The sequence below is a fragment of the Stegodyphus dumicola genome, chromosome X2, assembly GCF_044657685.1.
Source record: "Stegodyphus dumicola isolate Sdum_Otavi_A_Nest chromosome X2, ASM4465768v1".
In the NCBI taxonomy this organism is placed as follows: Eukaryota; Metazoa; Arthropoda; class Arachnida; order Araneae; family Eresidae; genus Stegodyphus; species Stegodyphus dumicola.
Window position 1 is genome coordinate 176,337,441 of NC_140781.1, and position 27,319 is coordinate 176,364,759.

A 27,319-nucleotide genomic window follows, 5' to 3' on the forward strand; every position below is an offset into this window, starting at 1 on the left:
TCTTGTAAGGTTTATTTTAATAAACCTTTTATTTCTTCTGTTTAATCTGCCCAATACTTCTATTGTTCCATTTACTCTGGCAGAATAAATAAATCAAGTGAGTTTCAATAGGAAGGGGAATCTATGTTTAAGGTGGTGGTGTGTGGTGGTGTATTTAATTATGGCAAAGCACACTAGGGCTATCTGCCTAAGAGGAGGGATGCCTTAGTGGAGGACTTTCTAAGGGAAACTGGCTCGTATACACGTTACACATGGGGAAAACCACGAAAACACCCATGCCGCCAGCCCGTCCGAGGGGTTCGAACCTCGGACCGAACTACCAGTGTTCAGCGACTTTACCGCTCGGCCGCTGGTGGGCCTATGTTTAAGGAGAGAGGACTGGTAGACACGGGCTGCCGTGGTGAAAACTCCTATGCTACTGCCCTGCCTTTACAGCTAGTGCTATTAACTGGTGAGTTTTATTAAAAATAAAGTTAGCAGTCGCAAAATTGTGGAGCCAGGTGTTTAGCTTTAAACGTAAACGTTGGCTTGTAAATGCTTAGAATCATTGTTGCTGTCTGTACCGCAAGGAACGGAAGTTAGTTTTGTTCACTCTTTGTGTTTTGGTACTGAAAAGTAAAATGAGACGATGATTCGTCCGGCAGTCTAGAAGGCAGGACTAGCGATTACACTGAGGTAAACTGAGTTTAGCCTTACAGTCAAATTTTGTGTTTTTAAAGCATTTATTAATATTTAAAAACTTTTATTAGACAAATTACATGCTCTTGATAAAATGAAACATTTTTATAAAGACCACTGTAAGGAGATTAGTTTCAATATAATGCGTATACAAATACAGGCGCATAGCCAGGGAGTAGCTTGGGCGCACGAGTACCCCCTCCCCCTCTTCACCGCTACCTATGCTTGAAAAAAGTGCTAAATAATTTTCAATAGATAAACTTTAAGTTTTTTAAATATGGCTCTCCACCTTCCCAAAAAATTCATGTGATTAACAAAGATCGAACGGAAAGTCTACGATTTTCCATTTAGAAATAAGATCAGGAAAAGTCATCTTTCCCCAGCAAACAAGCGGCGGGAAAATACTTCGAAGGTTATGTGACACTTTCAATTGATAAAGTTTTTGTTCTTTTAGAGCTTTGAATAGTTTTCCGTATGCAGTCCCACTTTCTCTCTAGCTATCAAGCTTAATGTCTCTAAAGAAGAAAATGGCCCTTTCGTTTCGGACCAAGCATCCAAAAGCATAATGGTTAAAAAAATAAGGAATTTAAAAAGAAAAAAAAATTAAGTTGGATACTTAATTTTAAGATTTGCTACTTATTATCTAAATATTACACAAAAGAGTAAAATAATTTTTAGTGATTGTCTTTTACATTAATTTCGAATTTCAGTTAAGTCAATAAATATAGCAAACATATTATAAACCTTTGTTTTGGAATAATATAGAGAGCATGTCAACTTCGATGCTTTCAATGCAATGAATTTTATTTTCTTAATCATCTAACAATTTAAACTCTCGTTACTTAAAATTATTTAATAGAGCAGTTGTTAAATAAGCGGATGGTTCATTCACTGCCAAGTATTTTATTTCATTTTATTATTTTTATTTTATTTTATTTTATTACTTTTATTTTATTTCATTATTTTTATTTTATTTTATTTATTTATTTTGTGTGCATCTGTGTTTATGACAAAAAATCAGATAATTACCGATTAAAAGGAAATATAAAAAAGCTAATATAATAGAATGCACAGACTATATAGCCCATTTAGTGGGCAGAATGTATAAGATTGCTTAACAGCGCTAGTTCGACGTAGGTCAGAATATCAGCGAAAGGCCTCCATAAATGAAATGGCATCCCTTCCCTAGGCATGTCTAATGGGAAGGCATTCCTTCCCATAGACAGATAACATTTGTATGCTTTGCCGTACTGATTTATACAAACAGTAGCAAGCATATATGAACTACTAATTATAATGATAAAAATTTGATGTAATTGTACAATCAATTGTAATATCAATTGATCGTCGACATCAAGCCAAAAATATGAATCAACAACATCCCTTTCCAAAGGAAATAATTTTATTGTCATGGGCTTTATTTTGCAAAAATTAATGTTCTGCATCATACTACTAATATGTTTATCAAAAACAAAGGCATTTTACTTTTTAATCATAATGCAAAACAGAAAAATAATAGAAAAAAATTCAATATTAATATTAAAGGGTATCGGTGTTGTCCTCGAAAGGGAATGCGAAAATATTATTCATTGTTTTCTGGTTCATTTACATTATATAAGAGTTTAGATTTAGCCTAAAATTTTAAAATGATAGTTATTCATTTTGAAATTCTATAGTGTAGAACATCGATTTTCGCAAAATCCTCAAAATTTCTTTTTCTTTTTTTTTTCTTTCTTCCCCCGCCCCCAGTTCTAAAGCTTCTGTTCTTTTTTAAGCAAAAACTATATAAAAATAACACAAAATGTAGGCATATACTCTCTACACTCTTCTTCTGTTTAAGAACAAAGGCTGTCGCGAATAGAACCGAGCCATTTTAATATGCGGAAATCATTATAGGAGATTCAATCAGCCCTTAGGGATAAACTATGAGGGGTCTAGCCAATTTGATCATGAGAAAGTGAAAAGTAACGGAGCAGATCTAACGTCTTTGAAAGTTACTATGTTTTCATACAAATTTTGCTGTGTGTTTGTGTTACTAGAAATAATGCTTTAATTTGTGTTGAGTTAATATAAATAGCTTAATATGGGATGACCTGAAAAATGAAAGCATAAATTAGAAAAATTGAAAAAAAAGGGTAAAAAAACCGAGTTTCTTTTCTCCAAAAACTTGTACATTTTCTAACGAAGTGAAATCTACTGGAAGCAATTCTGTTTGGGAAAACAGTAATCATTTTTTTCCGCTCATTTGAAAATTCTACCTATTATATAATTATAGCTATTAGAACACTAGATATAACTATAATAAATAAAATAACTTTTTATGCCATTCAAAATTCATGCAGTATGCGCAATTTCGTATTTAAATTTAAACTGTAAATTTTGCTAAGTGTTAAATTTGTTCTATTGTTAATTACCTGAGGTTATGAATTGTACTCGAAACATTACTTTCATTTGATATAATCTTAATTTTACTTAATTATACTATTCATAGATATTACCATACAGATAGTTAAGGCTTCCAGGTTTCGCAGTTAGAGGAAATAAATTTCTTAACAAAATTATTTCTTTAATGTATGATATTAATGAGGAGATAATACTTATTTGAAGTTTTTCTTCAAAGAGCAACACTAATCACAAAGAAATGACTAGATTAAAATTTTCTAATAATGTCTCAATTTCACAAGAGCTGTAAAAGGGAAATGTCTTATACTTATCCGTATGCTGTGACATATTCCTTGCTCCTATATCCAAGACTTAAATTGTTTAATCTCTCCTGCTCTATTAAAAATTCTAAGAAATGAGAGAATCATAGAGTTAGTGACGGGAGAAAAGTATAAAGTCCTCTTTCTAGCTCTTTTACATTGAAAAATCAACCGTAAAGAAGTTAATCTATGCTGTTTCTGTCAATTAAAAAGGCCGAGTCCATATGTAATTATGAAAAATCTTAAATGTGATCGAGTATATCTAAAGTGCTATAGAAGCTTTCATAAAATTCTAATCCATAAACTAATAAACTAAATAAATTAAATACAAAGTCCAGAAAATAATTGAATTTTATATTTCTGAGCGTGAAAATATAGAAAAGTGTTTTGAGAGTATTTTTGATCATGGTGGGCAAATATGTATAAAGTTAGATGTAGAGCTTAAAAATGCCACACATTATTCGAAATCAAGCCTATCGAAATAATGCTGATTGTGATTCTGTGTTTAATTACTGCAAAACTATTTTAGCAATCCTTTTACTTGAAAATCTCATTTCCCATTTAAAATCTCAGCTTTTAAATTTAAAAAGACTGCATCACCCCTGTTTTCCAGGAATATGGATTTTATATATTTATTTATCTTTACAGTTGTACTAAGAGACCAGAGTAAGATGAATTTCAAAATTCTTTTAATATTTCTTTGTATGTATGTGAGTAAGTACGTCAAAAATGAAAACTAGCCTTATTCTATTTTTGTTATTTATTATTTCCTTTATTAGGCTTTTAAAAATTGCTTTAATAAAGTGTGAAGCGGTTAAGGTGTAAAACAAAAATATTGAGTTACGTATTAAATATGTTTCTAAGGTAATAGTTATAAATGCGATAATTAAATGCAAGATATCCATAATTATATTATCAATAAAATTTATAATATAATTATATTTATATAAAGATAACTGCCATTAACATGAAACATTCGTCACGCAATAATTACCTATATACTTGAAGATGCTATAATAGGTAGAAGAAAAGTATAGCCACAGAACACCCTCCCCGTGTTTTGAGCTGGCTAGGCCCATGAAACAGGCTTGAATCATGGACTAAAGGGCCTTAAATTCCAGTTTCATAAGTTTAAAAATTAATATCTATTTATAATATTATTATTATTATTAACAGAAGTATTCAAACTTGAATTATTAATCTGTATTTCTGTTTTTACTCGTATTTAAAAATTTATTTACCAATCTGAAAGCTACGCCAGCCGAATTTAACTCATAACTCTCAAGCTGCATAAACCTCAAGGCTAACCACTCTGCTGATTTAATTTGGGAATTTGTACCCATTGTTAAAAATTAAACATCTTTCTGAGAAATAAGTGAATAGAGCTTTCGACAAGGCTGTAAAAAACGGTCAAGCTAGTTCGTGTGATGGAAATTAATGAAGAGTGATCTAAATCTGAGACTTTATCTTTAACAGTTAAAGGAAGGAAGAGAGCGCTTGCAGCAGGCGACTCAGGCTCTCGTAAGGGTGAAAATCACATCAAAATCAATGGTGACAGTTATATTTAACTAACAATAAGTGAGAATGCTAATTAATTTATTTGTGAGAAATTTAATGAATTTGGAATCATATATTATTTGGTTTCTTATTCATGAACGATATAACACATGTTTTTCTCCGTTGTTAATAATGGAAACCACAAGAGGGTTATCTAGCCAATGGTATGGATGCCTTCGTGGAGGACTGTCTAAGAGAAAATATGAAGAAATATAGAAAACCCACGAAGGCACCTATGTAACCAGCACGTTCGATGGGATTGGAGCGCAGTTTGAATCACCAGTGCTCAGGTCTTATCCCCTAGATTACTAAAGAGCACGTGCTTTTTATTCCCCCTTTTTTTTAAAGCGCTTTAAATTTTCTTAAATTTCTTCAAAGTCGTGATTATGAAAACTTTATTGCTCCATCACACTGGAAAAATTTTAAGATGCATTTCCAGTCTATATATGTGGCACTAATAAAACCTGACTTTATCGTGTGCATGTGCACATACAGTTTTATATTTATTCAGATACGTGTACAGCAAACTTTTGATATCCCGATTATGTTAGGTTAAATTTCCGTTTGTGACAAAATTTTAGTCTGTCTCTTTCTGACCGAGTTCTCCACCCCCCCCCAAGAGTAATTATGGCAAAAAATTTCGTCTTAACCAAGTATTATTAGTCAATTTAAATGCTAATTCATTAAACTCAGAGATCCTAAACTGATCGATATCGACTCTAAGGGATTCAATAAGGGATTCTTGGTAGTTTAATATCACTCAGGTTCACAGGGGCCACAAAGGCTCACTAGGGGTTGACTAGAAATTGTTTAATGTGAGAACGTAACAATATTTACTAAAATTTGCTCTCCATGATTCATTAAAAATTGTTGCTCAACTCAATATATTTCTTAATCTGATCCGTTCTGAATTTCGTATTTCGAGTTCTAATTACTTAGAATTATAAAAAATATTTGTTAATCAACTCCAAAAAAATTAAATACTAGTTCACATGTCTGAACAAGAGATCTATTTGCGTAATGAAAGAGTGACAAGCCTTCTACGTAATTTTATTTTGTTAAAATGGGCTTGCGAACAACATATCCTGATGTCGCTAATAGAAATGATGCAGTTGGTAATCTCCAATAATAGTATTAATATATAGTTATAAATATTAGTATTGCTTGGCAACTTACAACATATATTCTTTCTGATGCTGTGTATCTCTTCACGCATTTCGTAGAGCTTCTGGATTGCTTTGTAAAAGTCAACACTTTGAACACTTTTTCATCTTATCGTTTACAATGTTCTCACTTTTCGATTCCAAAATTTATGTCCTTTGAGGTGATACTTCACCTAAGAAAATAGAAAGCAAATGCCGAATCTGCTGAGTAAGAAAAAGATTATGAACATTTATAACTTTTTTAAACTACTTCATGAATTGCACTGCGTGAAGAAAGCTTTCTTTCTCCACATTGTCTAGTCATTGAACCCAAAGGTAGAGGAATCGAATCCATTCAAACTTCTTTCTTTAAGCGACCTAGTTTTAAGGAAGCAAGCTGAGATATGGTGGCAAACACGGGTTTAGTTATCGTTTTATAATTTTTCTGGGATTTTTCTGTGTCTTCTTTCATTTCAGATCTCTGATGTTATAATTTTATCAGGCATATTCTTATTACAAATTTCCATCGTGGTTCCTGCCACTACAAATATACCTTCTTTCTGAAATAAGCAAATCATAGATTAAGTCAAATTTATTTTTAAATAACTTCTGAAAGACTTAAAATATTGTATCGGAAACCTGTATTTAAATCATTGATGATTTTCAAACCCTGTAAAATTATATGCAAAAGAATATTTAACATTATATAACAATTATTCGTGCACTATGTAATCTTCAAGTCCGTCTGTTGCGTCATATGCGGCAGGTTTTTTCTCACCACGGATAAAATTTTAAGAATTCTAGAAACAGCCCTGAAAAAAAAGCAGTGATTTATATGCTAACAAATAGAAAGCTGAAAATCAAAGTCGGAAATGTATTAAAATTTTTATTTAAGTCCTTATAATTTCCAATTCTAAAAATAAGCTACTTCTAACTGTTAAATAACAGTTCATAGTTAAAAGGAATAAGTATCCTGCCAGTAACATAGAGATGATTTTTCCTAGAACAAACTGAGGTCTTTTACATACACTGACTTGTTAGTGAGTCTATCATTTTAATAAATATTTTAAACCACAATACACAATTAAGACCTAAAGATACTACATACGCCATAGGTGGGTATAAGTCTAAAACAATATTTCCAGAAAACTCATTGCATCAAGCAGCAAATGAGAAGTACCATTTCGCATATTACAATGGCAACAATAGTAAACAGTGTCAACTATTTGAATAGCTTTCTCTGGCTCATATTAAACTCTTTCTCGAGCTATCTTTAACATAGTAACTTACGTTATAGACAAAACCTGCATTACTGGCAGTTCTGCGATAGCATTTTGCACTAAGAGTGAAAAAAAGTTATAAAGCAAGAAGTAAAGCTTCAGATTCAAAGATAAAGCTTAAACTCTTAACGCAAATAACAAGACCCTCGAAATGAAGTACTATAGCAAGGTACGTACTTTATGTCGTATAAAGTCTATAAACTTTAAGATGCAATTAAATAGACAGAATTCTCAAAATCTGTATTGAAAAACCTATCGCAACCAATCTATTCCTTTCTTCCTAAATTAAATTTGGCTATAAATTTATGAGACTCCCTGTTAATTCTTCAAACCTTATTTAACTCAGGCGAGATATGGCAGTTGCTACTGATTACCTAGTCTCTAAATAATAATAATTCAGATAATGATCAACAACTAGTAAGTATGTTTTACAACTTGTTTAGGAAGTATATTTTACAACTTGTAGTAAAATCACAAACTAATAATACAAAACAGATTTTTAAGAAGTATTTGCCGCAGGGAATCAAAAGAAATTGAAAATTTTTAAATCAAAGAAAAGTTAACAATCTAATTTTTAAGCTTCAAAACTCTCTCATCAGATAAAATATATCTACACTAAATAATAAATTTTAAGCAATATCTACTTAACCGAACCGGTTCTAGCTCTAGCTCAGCAATTTAATTAGGCGCAGAGACAAGACCATTGCCTTACAACAAGCAAATGTCGTTGCCAATGCGAGATAAATAAATTCTGCTTTTTTCGCGCTCTTAAACGTATTTACGTTCCAGTCAAGGCTGACGGACGAAAGTAGAAAAGAATTAGCCTAAAAATGATTGGTTTTTAAAAAATAAAATAACTATACATTTTCGCTCACTATTTTTATAGAGGTACTCAGATTGCTTCGCTGAAAATGTTTCAGTTAAATAGCAAATTTTTCATAAAATCTGAATTAGCATTCTTCTGGTAACCTACTCTTCTAAAATAAGTAGCTCGAAATCAAGCTGGATTTCAGGTCGCCACTTTTTAGAGGGAAAGGGCGTTGCTTGTTTTCACGTCACCTTTCCGTAATTTTCAAAATCCCCTTTATTTAATCTGGTAAACTGTCTATGTCGTTAAACTTCCCAAGTAAAAAAAAGTATTGAAAATTCCCAAGTATTGAAAAATTCCCACGTAAAAGTATTGAAAATTCCCAAGTAAAAAAAAAGTAAAGCTCTTTGAAATAATAAAGCAAAGATGGAATACAGAGAATGAAATAAAATGTGGTCATTAAATGAGATATTTGGATCTGGTGTAATGCTAATTGTTTATCCATATTTGCCTCTGTTTGGTTTCAACAGCACACATAAATTTCCATGTTTAACTTCTATCGACCTTTATTTCTAGAATTTTAGATCAATGGTTACAGCTTATGTTTAGTGCATTTTCTTAGATGCAAAAAGGAAAGCTGATATACAAACGTCTGTAAACTCATGGCTGTAAAGGTTCACTGAGATGATCTAGTAAAATTGGGGATAACTAAAATGTTTCAATAATGTAATGAAATAAGTGGTAATAGTTAAACTTTTCAAACACATTCTTATTTCTACGAGCTGCTCGATGCATTTTCTTCTGCACTTAGAACTGGCAACGCCTCGTACTTCCACATGACCTCGGTGTGAATCTCCAGAAACTGTTGCATAAACCAAATTTCTCTCTTATTCGTGTGGACAATTCATGTGAAACGATAAGAAGTTTGAATAAATATCGGAAGTTTTAACTTTAATGGTAAAAGGAGTTATTATGGACAATTGACTGAAATCTGACTGTATCTTTTCAAATAATAGTTAATAAAAATAATAAAGCAAATTCAGATACCATACTCAGTTCGTCATAGTAGAAATAAACTATTATAAAAACTAAATTCAAATAAAAGTAAATAATTTTTACATCTCTCAGGACATCGTTTTCAGAAGGTTGGTATCTCGAAAAATGGAAAAAAAAGTTAGCTTGTTTCTGATTCAATCAATGCACAACCAATATTCTAATTATAAACACGAATAAGAGAATCTAGGATGTTCACAATCTAATTGAATACCACTTGATCCGACCTCAACAAGCCGAAACAAATATACTTAAACTAATAAAACATAAATATCAATATTAAAAATTACAAAATAAAGTAACAATTTTCTCACCTTATAAACTTTTTAAATTAAAATAAATTATGCTGCTATTCAAACAAAATCAGTTAGAATATAGTAGCAGCAGTAGTTGAAGTATTTAATATTGTGATGGAAGAATTAGCACTACTTAAATTGGAAGACTAATAAGATAAAATAAAGTAAAAGTATAAATATTGAGGGAGGGAGGAACAGGAAATTAGAACTAAAATAATTAAAATATTAAAACATTAATTATGTAACATAAATAAATACATTTCCGCAGTATTCGAAAGAATATGAATCTAAATTTGAAGACTCCCAATAGAAATAATTCAAATAAATCCCAAACCAAATTACGCGCTATAAGCTGCAGTATTTCCGTGATAATAATTAACAAATATTAAAGCCAATTCAGATATCATACTCAGTACGACATAGTAGAAACAAACTATTATAAAAATAGTAGAAATAAACTATTATAAAAATTTTCAAATAAAAGTATATAAAGCAATTCTTTAGGTAAATGACAACGGAACAACTTCAGTTCAGCTTATACTTTTATAATAACATTTTGAATCCATTATTTGTGCATTTTTATTGCTGTTAACTTCTTGACACTTAACGCCTGACTTGTTCAAAAGCTGCAAAGAGAGCACTTTTATTAGCATTTGTAAAATAAATTAAGAGTAAGTAGTTTCTTAAAAGTTTATTTAAATATTTCAATACAATTTTTCACGGCTTTAAAAGCTAGAAGTAGAAAGAAGAAAATTTATTAATGGGTGAAGTCTGTTGAAATTTAGAAATGAATTTCACAGCCTTTCGAAAGAAATCTCTGATTTCCGTCCGCCGAATTAAGACTGCATGTAATACTAATAACAACAGTTAAAAACACTTTCATTACTTAATTAATATCAAAGTCACTCCGAAACTTAAAAATGGGAAATCTTTCAATATTAAACACCGGAGAGGAAAACAGCTCAGCTATCGCTGATTTCCTGGTTTATTATTTTAAAAGCAATGAATTAATCGATCTCTACCTTGCACTTTCACCTTTTACTCCTTTTGTGTAGTATTATTTTAGGAATTATTTATTAAAACAAACATTTTCTTGAAATTCATTAAACGTAATTAGTTTACACTTTTTGGTCTTACATCTTTGTATAATTGAAAATTATCGCACCTGCTTATAGATACCATACATGAATATTTTAGGAACGGTGATTCTATGTTTGAAAGTTATCGTAGCTGCTTATAGATATCATATACGTATAAATTGGGAACGGGAAATAAATTAATTTAAAATGTATATATATATATACATATATATATATATATATATGCACACTTTTAAAATAATTCTACTTTAATTAAACTTAGGAGATAATATAATCAATTAATCAATACGGTTTAGGAAATAAATTATTATATATATACATTTGTATAATAAAATGTATATATATATATAAATATGTATATTTGTATAATAAAATGTATATATATATATATATATATATATATATGCATGTTTTCAACTTAAAATTGATAAACGTTAAAATATTATTTTGATACCCTTTATTCTTGCGCATCTACTTCTCTCAAATATGTGCACTTCACGACGTGGATATTTCATGTATCTATTTTAACCAATGGAATTTATGTCATTTAACATGATTCTCCTGTATATGTATTTTATAAAATAAACAGAATACTTTTACGAGAAATAAAACATCTAATAACAGAAAAAAAATGCTCCAATAGACAAATGAATCCTTCCATACAAATTATTATGAATGAATATGCCTACGTTTGTTATGCTATCAATGATAACTTTCGTGCATCCAAAAGGAGCAAATCGAAAAGGATATTCATCAAGTTTCTTCCTTCTTATGCGGAATAAAAGACACAAAGCCTACTTCAACTGAGAAATAAAGGTAGAACTTTCAAGTGGTAGATGATCATTTACCCCTTCCGAAACTTTTAGCTGCACGTTGAACTTTAATTGGTCGGGTGTTCCTTCATAGCGTAAGCTTGATCGTGGTAAAATCTTACATCAATACTGTATAGTTAGTACTTTATATACTATCATTACGAAAGAATTTTTCATGTTGCGCTGTAACTTTGCAAGAAAAGTTAACCATATTTCTTCAGTACCATTCATTCACGGAAAGAGCGAAAAATCATTTAAAAATTAGTTTTTAGCCAACGTAGTTTAATGCTACGTGAAACAACATTGTAGAGTCATTAGGTTAATTGGAAGCAGAAAAGATGAAAAATACGCAACCGCCTTCGCCGGGAATCGAACCACGGACCTCTGGAATACCGGCCCAGCGTGCTGAACCACTACACCACGAAGGCACCCTAGAGAAGTGGGAGAAATACCTTATAACATTAGTAGCAGAAATCATCAATAACCTAAAAGATTATGGGCTACAGAATGATAAAAACTTTAGCCTACCATTCCCATACATATATATGTATGGGGATACATCTCAACTTTCTTCAGCATTTCTAGTATTAAATTTGGCTTAAATGTGTGAAAAGGTTAGCAGCATCAGAAATTTATAAATTATGGTAATAGTAAATTTTCATAAACAATAAGTATAGCAGATTGTAAGCAATAATAGAATAGGTATAACAGATTGTGAGAAAGTGAGTTATAAGCAATAAGTATAGCGTAATGATAACTGGTGAGTAATAAGATGATCTTTAAAAACAAATTTGAATCTCTGGCATTCTAAAGCAAACTTTTCATCTGCTTTTCTTTCACCGGATACCATCAATAGGCTTGATGGTTCGCGATATATTAATTTTGTCTCTCAGTAAAAAAATCCAAACTTCTGTGTTTTTGGATAACATGTTCTTTAGAACAAAGTAAAAAAAAACCTCTGACAAAAAGACTTGATTAAAAACTACTTTTGCACTGTTAAAGAAGACGGCAAGGAATTTAATCATAAATGAAAGCTCATATTATGCTTCTTGTTAATAAAAACCTATACTGAATACATTGTTTGACATAAAAAGAAACGAAATGAGTAAACTTGGAATGTGAAACAAGAGTGAAAAATCCTCTCCTCAAGGGAAAAAAGACAAATAAAGACTTAAAATTAAGAAAAGCAGAAAACATCGAAGGAAACGAGGAATGCTGAAGAGCAAAATAAAAAAAATAAACTAACAAAAACAAAGTATTGATAAAAGCGCATTACTTATTTGCAATAAGGAGGAAAAAGGACTCAACACATCTGTTCAAAATTCCTTTCTCATTAAGGACAAAAGAATTTACAGCTGTAAATAATTAATTTAAGGTTTAACAAAAAAATTATAATTTTTTTTATTTTAAACATTACATGCCTCAACAGACGTCATACCTTTGGGAAATCAATTAATGAAACTTGATTATTTGAATGACGTTTAAACACTCGAGGGCTTTTTTGCCTAAGGGAAGCTATGCTTTTGTGGAGGACTTTTGAGTGAGAACTGACATGTATTTGCGTTATACATGAGGAAAACTAAGAAACTTCCTATGCAGCCAGCCATCCTGCTGGAATTTAAACCATATCGAACTAATTGTTCAGAGATTTTACCTCTTGATCCCTGTTGGACTGACAAATTCCTCCAAAGAAAAGCATTAGGCGGAAGTCTGTAGGTCTTCCCTGTTAGTCATGTGTTTGCATCTTCAATTATAGCACGTTCTTCTTCAGTTTTATATGTACTCGCATATTAGCTTTGACTTTCTATTCAGAATATTCTTTTCTTTCAAAGTTTTCTGATGCCAATTTTATGATTTAATTTTGGACTAAAAACTTCAGCTGTCTTCTCTTATAGCTCATGCTTTTTCATACTTGAACTGGCTACATAGCCTTATGTTCCATTGCCTATACAAAATGTTTAATTGCATTAGCGCATATTTTATGCAAATTTGGGAGAATTTCGTACTGTGTGCATTGAAAGAGCACGAAATTCAATTGTAAATTTGTCTAGAAACAGATTTTTCTCAAAAAAAAAAAAAAAAAAAAAAAGAGAGAGAGAGAGAAAGGAAGTGAAAGAAAAAATGTTTTCATTGCATTTTGCTTACAAACAGATTCTATATGGCCTTTCGATTACTGCCACTTTTAATCTCTAGTGTTTAATTTAAGATTAACTGTTATCAATGGATGATTTTCAACTTTAGCTGAAAATTATTTTTAACATTTTTCTCATAATGCTTAAAATTTCCAAGAATTTTTCTACATACTGCATTTTAATTGATTTAAATCTCTCGATACATGATTCAGAAACTAAATCTGTAATTTAGTTCTCTGGGATAGAAATTATTATCTAAGAATAATCCCAATTAATAATCATAGGATGCAATCAAAATCCGAGAACATCACTAAACTAGTTTAATAAGCAGAGAAACTATTGTGATTCCCTACTTACTCTAAAAGGTATTTCTCCCACTTCCCTAGCGTGCCTTCGTGATGTAATGGTAGCACGCTGGGCCGGTATTCCAGAGGTCCGTGGTTCGATTCCCGGCGAAGGCGGTTGCATATTTTTCATCTTTTCTGCTTCCAATTAACCTAATGACTCTACAAGTGTCGCCCGAACTAAAAGGGTTGTGGATGATGATTCTCCGCACCCAGGATTTGGCGACTAGGTCCCCTAAAACCCTAGTCGCCCTTTAAAAAGGGGAGTATATAAGGTATTTCTCCCACTTCCCTAGCGTGCCTTCGTGGTGTAACGGTAGCATGCTGGGGCGGTATTCCAGAGGGCCGTGGTTCGATTCCCGCCGAAGGCGGTTGCATATTTTTCATCTCTCCGGCCTCCAACAAAATCCTAATGTCTCTACAACTCATGCAAACAGTGTAGAATTCAAAAGAAATCCAAAATTCAATATTGTACATATTTGAGATTGATCTGTAAAACTAATAAAGTATTATGTTTCGGTAGATTATAATGGACTAATAAAAAAACAAGAAAAATTTTTCCGTTTGTAAATCTGTAATATACCTGTTATTATAAACGATGTACATTATGAGTCTGGATATATAACTGTGCTTCCATTTGTAGGTATGAACGTGACAACAGACTACAGGAAAAAATTTTAAGGTAAGCGAGAATCTTGAAAAAAAAGAAAAGGCCAAAAAATCGAAGGAGAAGAAAAAAAGAATCAATTTTATATGTTTCTATTATTTTTTCCAGTTTTATAGCATATTACATTATTAAAATTGAATTAAATTATAGTACACACCGAAAGAAATAATTAAACATTTAGAAGCAGCTGAATTATGTTACAGAAGCTGTTTGTTTAACAATAAGCATTATTAAACAAATATAACCATTAAATTATAATTTAATTATAATTCTTAAGAGTGTTAACTAAATGTAGTGTATTAACGGAAAGTGAAATTATAAAACTGTTCATGTCTTGAAATTGAATTTAAAATTCTAAATACAATTCGCCAGTTCTGAATATTGACTCTGCAGATTAGACGCCAGCATTTGTCTTAATGCTTTTAATAATCCATAACAAACAATTCGCATTATTTCAGTTGATAATATACAGTAGTTTAATGCAGACTAATTCCTTTAAATACACCAATTTTTCATCTGCTAAAAATATAGAAATAACATCGATTGTTATAACAGTATATTTATAAACTTCATGACTTCATTATTAAATTTCACAGGATGAAAACCTTATTTATATTCCAGAATATTAACTTGCAGCCCTTGCACTAACTCCCACTGGACTCCATTAATCTGCTGCTCACAATTCCAGAGCATGCATTTCCATCACACTGCTTTCATTCAGAAGATGCTAAATGTACTACTTTCTCTCTTAATATTCAGAACTCCCTTGTATGTTAGCATAAATGTAGCAGGAAAAATAATCTTGCCCTAAATTCATTGTATTTTTATTTTGGATTCCCTTTACATCATTACTGGATGCTCTGTGCTCCTTTCAGTCGACACGACGAGTATAAACAAGAGGAGCTTGCAATTAAGCCCTTGCTATCTCAGGACCACCCCTAGGTTTGAATCGCTTCCCCCAGTTCCGAGATGAGTCGGGTAATTTAGTTTGAAAAATTAGCTGCAGATAACGAGGGAGACAAATGCCAAGGCATGGGCTTAATGCGGCGGCAAAAATGGATAACGAAAAATTCTGCGTTTATTAAAAGTGTCAATTCAGGATTCGCACGGATGGGTTTTTTCCCCTGTAGTAAAATCCTGCTTCTTTGATACGAGGCAATAAATTTGTGTCCCTGATAAAAACTTGCATCTGGAATCAAGTCTTTAAATTTTACGACAGATCATAGTAGCTGACAAAGTTAAAATTCTTTTATTAATATATTGCAGATTTAATGGATTAGTGAGATACAATATAGTAATATATTGTTGTGGATTATAAGTAGAGATATTAAGTATCGAATTTAATAAATTAAAGAAAAGTCATAATTGAAAAAAATCATATAAGAAAGAATTTGATGAAAACAAAAAAACTATGACATATGCTGTTATGAAAACTTGAGTTACACGAGCTTGTGAACAGCATAAAAATATTTCACGTGCAAAACATTTTGCATCAAAAAAACTACCAAATAGAAGAACTGTACAAAAAGGGAATTTCGGAATGCCTTCTACTTTATTCAATACTTTTCCTACAAGAGTATGATACTTTTATCAAAATACATGGGCATTCTTTTCACTAAAGCCAGCCTAGCAGCAAATTTCCCAGAATTTGAAACGATCAATTAGTTTAGTAAGGAATAACCAAAACAATCATGCTTTAATGATCCATAACAAACAATTCGCATTATTTCACCTCTTAATACCATGTATTGTTCTGAATAAAGTATCACATCCATATATAGTATCTAAAACATGCATATTCATTCGGATTTAGATCAGCAGATGCACCGTTTGTCCCAAAGGTTCCAGAACAGGTTTTCTTCTTAGTATATAATCTTAATTGGGAATCATAAGTGAGATTAATCTCGGAATCTTGGGTGTCATGGATTGTGCAAGAGAACAATGAAAGTACATGGATTTCTTCTTGTTGCACGAAAATCCACCCGCTCTCACGGCTGGGGCTGTTGTGCAGTTTCTAGCGAAAATCTGTGTGTCAGTTCTCAAACACCCTTCATATTCAACCAAATTGGCACCAAGTGGCATTTTTTCATTCCCGAAAATCAAATTTCACATGAAGGATCAAAGTCATCACTATTTAACTGAAATTCAAGCTACAGTGACACACTTGTTGAATAATTCACCAAACAAGGACTTTTCTGACAGTTTAATATAGTTTTTATAAATTTCTGAGCGTTGTACCCAAGTGGAGGAGCTATGTGGAAAGCATGAAGCATTAAACCTAGCATAGGTGTTTTAACCAGGCGTTTGCTGCGGAAGCCCATAAGCAGCAATGTTCGTTGAACCGTTGTTGAAGATACACTGTTGCTGTATACTATTACTGTAAAGAATACTGCCCTATAACAGTGAGTCAGCCACAATTTTATTCTTTAACTGGATTATATCAAATTATTCATAGAATTAGCTTAAAATTATTTTAAATCTTTCTAACGTGCCTTTCTCAAGCAATCTACATTCATACCTTTCAAGAAAGGTGACTACATGATGTAATTTTCATGGTTCTAAATGGAAGATACACTGTTGCTGTATACTATTACTGTAAAGAATACTGCCCTATAACAGTGAGTCAGCCACAATTTTATTCTTTAACTGGATTATATCAAATTATTCATAGAATTAGCTTAAAATTATTTTAAATCTTTCTAACGTGCCTTTCTCAAGCAATCTACATTCATACCTTTCAAGAAAGCTGACTACATGATGTAATTTTCATGGTTCTAAATGGAAGATACACTGTTGCTGTATACTATTACTGTAAAGAATACTGCCCTATAACAGTGAGTCAGCCACAATTTTATTCTTTAACTGGATTATATCAAATCATTCATAGAATTAGCTTAAAATTATTTTAAATCTTTCTAACGTGCCTTTCTCAAGCAATCTACATTCAGACCTTTCAAGAAAGGTGACTACATGATGTAATTTTCATGCAGGGTTGGTTCTAAATGGGTTTCATGCAGGGTTGGTTCCAAAGCTTTGTTTTAAAATAAAGTTGAAATTTCTCGAAAATAGTTTCAACTTCGAGTTCCGAAAAAATAAAATCAGTTTTTATATGATTCATCTATGGTTATAATTTTATTCAGAAAAATTAAGTTCCATATATTTATGTGCATATTTTTCAGGATATGTTTGATTTCAGCAGGTTGCCAGAGTTTAATAACAAATGCTGACTAGTTTAATAATGAATACTGCTAAAAGTGAATGATTTACCTTAACCCGACGCATCAATCGTCAACACGTATTTGCTTTGCAATCGTCAAGTTTTACTTTGATTTGCAAGCCCTCCTTAGAATAAATGGACGATGCATTTAAAAATAACTTAAGTCAATTAATTTACTCTTGAATATCTCCGCGAATTCTCGACTAAAAATAGAATTTTCTGCTTTTAACGTATTAAAGCCAAACGAATATTTCACTAATTGAAGCTCTACCAGTTTTATATAAAAGTCTGGATTTTATATTTATGGAACTCTCTCGCTCTCCGTGTTTGAACTATTTTTGTAAAATTCTGTAGTCTACTCTATAACTATTGTAAAATTTCTATACTACATTAGAAATGTTTACGAATTTAAGAAAACCTGTAATTCCAAAATCTTCTTTGTCTGGGACTCAAATCTTTTCTGGGTCTTATTTTCTTGTTCGAGGAAATTAAGCTTGGAATCTCCTTTTTTTGAACTCCTTATATACGTCCTATTTATAAGGATTTTAATAGTTTCACGAAATTATTTTCGGTACTGGAGATTTTCATATATAAAGTAATTGACAAATGTTTCATATTTAGAAGATAATGCAGTATTTGTAGAAATTTTGTTGTAATTTTGTAATGGCCAGTTCCTTTTAAATTTCATATGAGAGAAGTGAAGAATTTTGTTTTTTTTTTTGTTTTTTTTTGTTTTTGTTTATTAAACATTGTAGGGATTATGTTAAAATTTATTTACAGTTAAATTTTGATTTAAACTTCTTTCCTGTCAAATTCTTAACTTCAACTTACTACTTACGGCCAGAACGTAGTTTTAGAATCCCTCCTAAATACATAATGAGGAGGAACGGTATTTAAACAGCGAAGTTCTTCGGTCTTAGCGAGAGAGAATCAGAGATTCTGATTAGCGCGCGTCCGCCTTTATAGTTACTCTCTCTCTCAAAGCTGTTATTACACTCGGCCGTACTCAGGTCCTTGATAGCTTCGCAGTCACCTCGTGTTTAAGGGGCCAACTACGTAAGAATCTTGATAGCTTCGGCTATATCTCTTTAGCTTAAATTAGTTTTAGTTTACTTCTTATCCTCTTAAGTTCATTCCCAAGTGTCGGCTTTTATTGTACACTCCAAGACAGAGTTCTGTTAAATCTTATCTGAATAATAAAGAGTTATTTACCCTTCCATCTTGCTGTTTCTTGTAACACGAACTTAAGCGATTATTCGCTTAAGTTCTTAACTTTCTACAGTAACTTAGCATTTACAAAGTGAGGAACTTTACAACATAACTATAAGACGCAATAGTTTAAGCGGAAAGGCTTGATAAAAAGGAACATTTGAAAAAGACCCGATTTAATAATGAGGAGAACTCTTAGGAAGCATAAATTTAGAATGCAAAGTGACTACTGTGTCCTTCCCGTTTCGAGTCAAGAGCAGCGCAAGCGCAGAACTGTGTTAGCTTGACAGGTTTTTAATGAATACTTCCTTCATTTCGCAGCAGGAGAACTCATTACCATTTTCGTACGGAATCTTATTAAAAATTTTGTATTGCATTATCTTCTTAGGAAATCTTGTTTAATTAGTTTGGGTAAAAATATGATATATCTTCTTCAATAAATATTTGCTAAAGTGTAAACAAATTCTGACTAAAAACTAATATGTAGGTAAATCCAAAATTTTCTGGCCTAGTGTATTCCTGAAAGAAATTGAGAGATATTTAATATTTATTTTCATTACGTTCTCCTTAGACTTCTAAACGCTTTTTACATCACTGGAAACGTAAACAGGAGGTTTATCTTCAAAATGTTCCACAACTGTTCCTTATAGGCCATTATCATCATTAAATCCCTTTCCATGATAATAATCATTTGAAGCTAAATTTTGTCTGTAAGGAAAAGGTTCAAGCTTATTTTCTAAACTATACCGACACTTTGCTATTTTTGAATTACTGAAAGAAGTCAAGTATCCATTTTAATATTCATGTGAAAATGTTCATGTGCATAGCACAAAACAGCTGTTTTAGATCATATCTTGCTTCTGTCTCCTTGACTTTTAATCTCCTTTAGCTCAATATTTCCTCCTGGACACGAGTAATATTTTCTGATGTCAGTGCTTAACAATGGTCGATCTTCATGAGAATCATCTTCAGATTCTCACTCCAGTCGAGATTGTTTCACCAATTCTTTCACTGCTTCGTCTCCTTTCTACTCTGAAAAGGAGACGAAGCTCTGTGTAACACCTCTACGGGCTAAATCTATTTTTCAGCTAGTCAAATACAACTTCTCTCTTTCACGTATTACTAGGAAGCTAACTCAGTTTTTATTACTAGCTTAAATGCTGTCTGAAAACAAACTCAAGGATTCAGTTCAAATTAAATTTATTTTACCTCACCACTTGTGAGAAAAAAACGAAAAGTATTATAATAAATATACAAAGTCACTTGGAACTGGCTGTAAAAACAAAACTCGCCTTTAAAAGTCTTATAAGTACAATACCCAAATACTTTATAATACAGGGTACAAATTGACAGATCGACTACTAACAACTACTCAGAATCTTAATTTACCAACCAAATATGCCTTTACAAGTTTATTTTTACGCAAGGCAGAGGATAATCACAAAATGACATATTGAAAATCTAAGCACCCAACACTAATCCAAACTTTCATACAATTACGAGCTATTCATTTTACTTTATACTAAACTGCATGTCCTCAAATCAACATAATCTCTGGAATGAGAGGGCACGTAACGAAATAAGGCAACTGAAAATATGTAAACTAAAAATCAGATTGGTTAAAGAAACTCAAAATTTGAAAATGTTAGCCATGCGCATGTCAACCATACAAATGATCCAAGCATTGTTTCAGTTCTTTGGGAATAAAATCTCCTTCAATGAAAAATTTATTCACAGAATGATAGTCAGTTTTACACATTTCAGAGCAAAGTAGCTCATCCCTTCATTCAGTAAGCAGTCAAAAAAAGAACGCATACAATTTCTCTAATGAAACTTTCAAACTTATTCATTTAGTATTGACACTGCATGCTTGGAAGAGGAATTTATTACCAAACATTTTTTATATGTCAAGCTGGAAATCTTTGGATGTACTTATGACAGTTGTTGGCAATAATTAGTAAATAACAGTACATACAAAACTTATTTTGGAAATATACCAAATAGAGCCTGTATAGCCAAATATCATTATAAATGAAGTTTGCTTGCATGCTTACAACATTTTTTAGTTTAATGTTTTAGGACTGTGTGTTGTAGATTATAAGATTAAAAGATTTTTTGTTCTCAAACATAGACTATTTAAGTTGGGTAGACCTTCCTTGTGAATAGGGCTTCATTTTCATAACAGCGTCATCAAGCATCCTACAAACTAACAGCTCAAAGGTTTTAATAAAGGGAATGATACAAAAGAGAAGATCTGACTTACAAAAATGTACTCGTTTAATCAGAAAAGATAAAAGAGCTGAGAGATAATAATTGGTGGCCATGCTTCATAACATGTTTTAACTTCTTTACCTTTAAAATTTCCTCTCTACAGAAAGATTTTAAACGGAATTTTTATATTTCAGTTTTCGCAACCGATATTCACTATTCTGAATTAAAATGAAGAAAAAGGGTGATAATAAAATTTGATTGAAATGACAGATAGCAATCTTAAGTTATTTTTTAAATCGTTAATAATGGCGACTATTAATGATTTATTTTTTATTATTATAAAGCAGAAATGCCTAACATTGTCTGCATGGATAACAGAAAATAAGGTTCTTGAAGCTTCGAGTAAAGACCATATTGCTACTTATTTTGGTTGGCTGGTAATAATTCACAGGAAAATTCGCATAAAGGAGAATGTAGTACATTCCCTATTATACGAAGTAAAAACAGGTCCGACGTTTGGATGTAATTCATAGCGTTATACAAAGAAAAAACTTATTCAGCTCTCATATTTTATTGTCCTTTGGAAAAATACAACTTTTGTCAAGTTTTTGTTTACAAAGAAAATGGTAACTTTTATTACTTACTCGCCAGATTTTGAGACTTATGGATTAATTCCTTTTCCCTAAAATAAAAACTTAAATAAAAGGATACAGTTTTAGCACTTAAAAGCTTCAGAAATAGATGAGGTAAACAGCATCGAAACGAATGAAGGTAGAAGGTTAAATAGTGATAAGACCATTATTTATTTGTTACTTTTTCCCCAAATATATTTTCCCCTTTTCAATTTAGTTCTAATACTCTATAAGAGCATTTCGTGTATATAGTTTCTGTACATATATCTATATTTGAGAGCAGTATATTGTGGACAGTTTATAAGATTGCCTTTTACCTCTCTTAAATAAATAATGCAAATTTATTTTGTACGGATCAGTTAACACTGCTACAACTAAGCTGGTCTGTATTGAACTTCGGTAGCCATACACATGTACACTAAAATTGTAGTGTTACAGAATTCAAAAACCAACTTTAATAAACGTTATCCACTACTACATGCGAAAGTATAAATTAAATCAAATATTTAAACTAAACAACACTATAAATAGAACTTAATCTTTACTTCTTAAAAGTCTTGCTATCACCAGCTTCGCACAAGGTATTAACAATATGTTTGTTAATATACAGCAGCAGTTCAGACGAATTACTAAGAAGCGAACGCGAAGAGTCTCATTCGATCATTAGATGAACAGTCAATTAGATGTTGGCAATACAATAGCTAAAATAGCAACTCAAATTAAACCTAATCTGCGTTCTGATGAAAGCCGATCGGAAAAGAAAAGAACTGACATAAAAATAACTGATTTATTTAAATAAAACCTGAGACGTTAACTGGCTATATTACGTATAGCTAAATGTAAATCAAATTAAAGCAAAGGCTTCGTAAAATTATATATACCACTTATCTATTAATCTACTATTCACATTCACAGTTTATGTTCTCTAATATTTTCATTCTCTCGCTGTTTCTGTGTAAGCATTATATTTTATGTAAGTATGCAATATTTGTTTATCTAAACTATGCATGCATCCATATGGTGGATTCAGCCAAAGGTATTCACAAGCAACAAAATTTTTATGGTAATGCATAATGAAAAGAAAAGAAAACTTTTATTACACAGTTCCAAGCAACATTATTATAGAAATAAGGCTTCATCTTACCAACAAACATAGAATTAGCAAATTATTGGGGCAGTAAAGTTTCTCTACGTCTAGACAGGCAGTCTCTGCAAAGTAAACAAAACATTCAAAAGTTCCTCTGGTGTTCAGCTGGAACTGCTTTTGTAATTTTTACTTCTCTAAGCATTTCTTGCTGAATTTAATGTTATTTTTTAATATTGGCTTAACTCCAGACCCAGTATTCATAATTTGATGTAGTTTTGAGATTTAGTTTGCTCCTAGTGTCGTGCGTTTTAATCCATACTGTCTTGTGGGCTCTTCTCCCATACGTGCCAGATAGGATAATTAGGGTGATTAGGAGGTGCATATTGTAGTTGTTTCAATATCCATTCCTTAGCTATCTTTCCCGCATGTTCTGGATTATTAAGTTGTTTAAAAAGTTTAAGTTGTTTAAACTTTAAAAAGTTTGATTTCTCTCCAGTACTCTCCAAAGTCTGAGTTTCCAGCATTTCATGATACGTGCTGATCTTACATTTCTTTCGGTGTGTACGGACCCACTGATTCACTTACCTAAATTTAGTTTCATATGAGACTGTCAAACGAATGATCGCCTCAACTTAGTAAAACAGATATACCCAGAATAAGATAAACAAATATTTTTCTTAACAGTTTGAACTTAACAAAATTCACAGTTCGTGCTTAAAAATCAGGCTTCTCGACTTACGGAATTTAAACCGACGGAAGACTATTAAAGTAAGTTTTTAGCATAAACGCTTAAAAATTTACAACACAAAATCTTCTTAAGCTTTGGCACAGACTTTCTAAAGCGTGAGCAACCCGGCTAGCGAAGATTCAAACCGAACTAAGCAAGTCTAATGAGTTGAGATAGAAATATGACATGGGGCGATTTTTTCGAAAATTGACAATTTGGTATAATTTGAGGTATAATAAGGATCGAAACGTGGAAAAAAATCGGTATGTACGAGTTAGTGTCAACATAGCTATGGTAGAACTATACAGAAACCTAATATATATCCTAAATCATGCTAAACACAAGTTTAATTTCGTCAATCGTCCCAGCAGAATTGGAGACACAAAACTCAACCCCCCCTTTTATTTGATTGAATGTACATCCTAATTTATTTTAACTGCAAAAGCAAGTTCTGATGGTCTGAAGAATTATTTGGTTTGAAGACCCACTACAAAGTAACTACATGCTTGCATTTCACATGTTAAGCTAAGCAAAATAAACAGATGCATGAAACTGAAAATTCACGCTACTGAAGATGTTCTTAAAGATTTGAAATAAGCTTTTAAGAGTAGTTTTGTTCATCAGAAGCTTTCTTTAAATTTTTCCATATTTCCTTTATATTCAAAGTGATTTTGTGATTTCTTTACATCATTTACATTATAGCCATTTTTATGAAAAATTCAACCAAACTACAAGTTTAATTGGTACTTCTTTGTTATAGCTTTGTTATATTTGGCGACTTTAGATTTGCGCCAAGATCTCAGAGCTATAATTTCGCCAAGCTCGTGAAGCTCGAATGCAAAATTAAACAACGCAATATATAATAATAATGTCATTCACCTCATTACTAGGTAAATTAAATTAACGTCATATTCACAAAAAAGCAATGAATATAGTTTTAAATAAACAATGTGAATTCGAGAACCTCATTAAAAGTGAATAATATAAGAACACGCGGCGAGAACAAAAATACAGAACGGTGTCAATATATGTAGGATTACGTGGTGAGGCATAAGCGCACGCAGCCGGTGCTAATATACGATCACGTGATGAGGTATAAGAACAGGCAGCAGGATTTTGGGGAGATACTTCAGTTGATAAATAATTCGATTTCTGGGGTTGCTGTAACAAAAAAATACCGTTTAATTAATTCAATTTATATGTATTTTGTGATTATTTTCTTAAACTTTAATTTAGAAAATCTTTACTCCAAACAAATATTCCTCCCAGCAAAACAAATCAACCAAAATGGGTCGTCATAAATCATAGAAAAAATTTCCTAATGAATTTACTTTAGATTACAGTTTTTTTATATGAAAGGCCAAGAAAAGAAATGATGCTTATTTCTGCGCAAACGATAATTTTATTGATTTAAAAAACTAGATAAATCTGGTATTTTATGAGGGTACTTTACAAAAGTACTCAAAGAGGCACAGAAAATGGCAGTCTCGAAATAATACTATTAATTAAATTTGCTTAGAATTTTTTAACTGTGATAAATCATTATCTTCCATAAGTCCTTTTTGCTTTGTTTTTCCCTCCCACGTCGTTTTGTATTGATTATTGATAATGAACGAGAGGTTTATTTGTCTTAAGAGGGATACTTCCGTGAGGAACTTTTTAAAGTAAAATTCCCTTTACATGGGGAAAAAGTCCACTAAAATACCTCTCAATCAGTCCAGTCACTAGGCTCTGACTGAAAATCAAATAACCAGTAGTCAGGGATATTTATTCATTAAGCAATAGTTGAGTTTTACCTACTTCGGAAAATAACAGTTTGAAAGAAATAACATTTTTTTACAAAATTCGGAAACAGTTGAATTCGAACACTATAAAAAAAACTTTACTTTTGAGAATTTTCTAAAGACCTGATATTGTATTTGAAAGGAATTAAAAATTATTATTTGCTATATATTGTTTATTAAACTGTAAGTGAATATTTATAAGCATCTCCTAGATACATGTATATATGATTAGAAAGAATTCAACAAAAAAAAAAAAAAAAAAAAGCATACTTCGGGTAAGAAAACAACTTTATTTACATTTGAAAAATCTTTAAATTAAATTTTTTTAATTTATGCTCCTCCTGTTTTAAGTTCACCTGTGGCCAAATGGATAAGATTGATAAATACTGGTAGTTTTGCGCAAATTCAGTATCTGACCAAAATATTAGCTACATGGAGTTTTTGTGGTTTTCTATCATGTGCAATGGGAATATGAGCAGTTCTCAGGTAAATAACTTTCACAAGATTTGCCCTGATCAATTAACCAACCAATTAGGTCCTATTGGAAGGGTCTGTGCAGTATTTCCTTTCTTTTCCTGGTTTAAAGAAAACAACATTGCACTGTTGTTCAGAACTTTCAGAAGCTGTTTTGTTCTAGATTTCCTCCCTTTAATTCCAAAAATCCTTCGTCAATCATTTTTTAATAATATTTTGTAATCACTCGTTTCTAATTCCATTCTAATGCCTTGACAATATGTTGCTTTAATAAGCACTGAGCCTTCACATCAGAATATTGAACGGATTGCAGAATGAGTATCTTCTCAAAAGGAGATGGAATTAACGTTCTTAATACATTTGAAAACGTAATCTTTCTGGAACTTTTATAGTCCTTTCTATTCCGCAGGCAGTATTTTTTAAATATGTATATTAAACTTTAATGCACAGATTGTATTAATGATGTGGTATTTCTAGGCATGATGATCCCATTTTTATTTTCATGGTGTTCTGCCAAATTGTTTGGATAACTAGGTGTCTTCTAATAACAGAAATATTTTGAACAGAAAAGCATTAAATATGGTGTTTTCGCTATTTTCTCTTTGTGTCAAGTGAATTACAAACTAGTTTCTCTCAGCAAATTCCTCTACGAAGGGATTTTCCCCCCTAATGCAGCTACCAGTCTTGTGTTTTGTCTTAGTTGATTAAACGGCAACAGTAAAAATTATTTAAAAGCTGTCTCAAAAGATTTCTTATCAGGCTTCCACTATATCCTGGAAATATTTTTGAAAGCTTTTAACTTTTTACACAATAAACTGCCAATGAATTTCTTTTGCAATATCCTGCAAGAAGGGTTAACTTCTTTTGATATATACGTTATGTATGTATGCTGTGTATGATATGTATGTTTGTTAAATATTGGAATATTTTTCTTAGTTAAGATGAGTAAGAAAGATTTGCCATTTTCTTTCTTCTTTCCTTAAAAATAAGAATCTCATATTAAATACGGCTAGAATCGCTAGAAATTCAACAGCTGAATTTGACTGATTCATCCCTTTCATAAAGAAGGCCTAATGCTTTCCTTTATCCAATACTTTAATACTTTCAAAGCTATTTTTCCTTAAATATAAAAACGACTTATTTTATTGTTATTGTTTTTTTGTTTTTTTCCTTGAAATAGCCAATATTTTACTAGTTTACTTCTATTAAATAAATTTGTGACAGCACTAGATATATTGTACTAGCTAAATATCAGAAATTTTTATTTAATTACTTCCTGGAAAGACCTTGAAATTTTCGTTTTACTGTAAGCATTGAAAGTTCACTATTTTGCATAAAAGTATAGAATAACTCCAGTTGCCGGGATCCCTTGCTCTTCTTCTGAAGCCATTTTAAATTAGGCTTAAC

General features: G+C 31.4%; 1 long non-coding RNA gene across 1 annotated transcript in view; it reads left to right on the forward strand.

Annotated features, from left to right (window-relative positions):
- LOC146992981 (uncharacterized) overlaps positions 1 to 14,873 on the forward strand; it is a 249,674-nt gene extending 234,801 nt beyond the window's left edge. Inside the window, exon 4 of the long non-coding RNA XR_015038954.1 lies at positions 14,548 to 14,873. This is a non-coding gene — a long non-coding RNA (uncharacterized LOC146992981). The remainder of the gene's footprint in view (positions 1 to 14,547) is intronic.
- Positions 14,874 to 27,319: the final 12,446 nt, after the last annotated feature.